The following is a 1,783-nucleotide window of genomic DNA, read 5'->3' as shown; positions in this document are numbered from 1 at the left end:
GGTGGTTGTAGTATACGGTTAGTCGTGTGTGTTTGTAGTATACGGTTAGTCGTGTGTGTTTGTAGTATACGGTTAGTCGCGGGGGGTTGTTGTAGTATACGGTTAGTCGCGGGGGGTGGCTGTTGAATCATGGATGATTGAAGCTTTTGGACATCAGCACAATGTTGAGGGAATCCTATTTGAGTCAAGTAAAAGATACTCGTAAGATATACAAAATCTTGCAAAAAGCCTATCCAACTGACAATCTCTTAGAAAAAAATACTAACTATTGGAACCAAGACTTAAGTAGAATTGATATTGAAATGGAGGGAATGTTGGAACATACTGAATGAAATTAGTTAACGAAAACATACGTTTAATCCAGTATAAATGAATGTATAGGATGTATTATACAAGAAACAAAATTCAAATTCTACAGCACAACGGCAGAGTCTTGGCTGAAGTTTGAAACTAACAACGACTCAATARTTAATGCCTTCTGGGAATGTTATGAAGTCAAAGTTATGGACAGAGTTAGAAAGACGGCTGTCAGAGGTTTTACAAAGCATGTTTACTTTTTAAATCAGTCTATCGGCAAATTTCAAGACATGGCATATGAGGCTGCGGTGAGATACCCGATGGGTYGGACAATATTATTTTCGTCACCTTATTTTGAAGCGATTTACTTAAATATTGCAAGTCAAATGATACTCCCAACATTTAAAGGGAAATGTGAAACAATTCAACCCCATATTCATCATCTTCAACATCAACAGGAWGATAAGTGTTTCCAATGATGAAATGTTTCATGGTGTGAATTTATACAAGGTCACATTTTATGCATCAGAAAAATTACTTAACTGGTATTTTATTTTTCCAATGAGACACTCAACTTATCAGATAACAGGACAGTGCTCCTTACACAGTTCACGCACACACACGTTGCTCGAATGTTGACCTAACTTATCTTGATAGCCTTTATTGCTGATTTAGTGACTGACATCTTTGCTCGTGATATTGGAGGCTTCATGTAGTAGGCAATGCCTACGACAACAGAAAATAACCGGCCAGGCGTCTCCGGGCCAGCGGTGCTTTGCTGAAGGAGCTCTGCTTCGGTGGCCTCTGGTATAATTATTGAATACTTTATTGAGTTTACCGGTTGGAGAGATGTATTGTGTAGAAAGACACGACTTTACCGTTTTTAAGTGACTTAATGTATGAATTCAGTGTTGTGCTAGTTTTGGATATCACCTGGGCCTATATGATCCGGAATACATCTCCTGAGATTAGTCTTATTGTTTTTCTGCAAGATAACAATTGCCACAATGTTTSTTCTTCAAATTCTGTATTTTATTGAAACAAAAATGAATCAAATAAAAGGTTTAGTTTCAGTTTTTTTTCAGATGTTCACGTGCAAAGTTACCATTTTTCATAGAAAAACAACAAATTTGCATGTTATAAGTCCACAACAATGCTTAAACCACATTAGAAGACCACTTTTGAGGTCTGGTAAAATCAGAGAATTTTTGGATGTAGTTACCCTTTTAATTCAAATACACACCTAGCAAGAGGCTGTTTAGTGGTGTTTTTGTAGTGAATATGATATGGTAGAGTTTGCAAAACAAATACCCACTTGATTCAAATAATCATGATATCTTTCTGCCAGGTAGGCGTAGTCTACTTTGTAGTTAACATTTCATTAAGAAGGTTTTTAAGAAAGTCTGGTTGTCTCCAAGTACCTTGCTGAGGGCCCTGACCTTAAAGATCTCATCCAGGTCTGTCTGTTTGACTCCAAGTACCTTGC

At 37.0% G+C, this 1,783-nt stretch overlaps 1 protein-coding gene and 1 long non-coding RNA gene across 2 annotated transcripts in view; both read left to right on the top strand.

Annotated features, from left to right (window-relative positions):
- The window catches only part of LOC139024499 (uncharacterized), a 240,855-nt gene that overhangs the window by 173,080 nt on the left and 65,992 nt on the right, over positions 1-1,783 (top strand). The window lies entirely within an intron of this gene.
- The window catches only part of LOC111958074 (SR-related and CTD-associated factor 4), a 21,535-nt gene that overhangs the window by 6,565 nt on the left and 13,187 nt on the right, over positions 1-1,783 (top strand).

Source organism: Salvelinus sp. IW2-2015, linkage group LG4p (assembly GCF_002910315.2).
Source record: "Salvelinus sp. IW2-2015 linkage group LG4p, ASM291031v2, whole genome shotgun sequence".
In the NCBI taxonomy this organism is placed as follows: domain Eukaryota; kingdom Metazoa; phylum Chordata; class Actinopteri; order Salmoniformes; family Salmonidae; genus Salvelinus; species Salvelinus sp. IW2-2015.
Note: the sequence above shows the minus strand (reverse complement) of the source record. Positions and strands in the feature narration are given on the sequence as shown.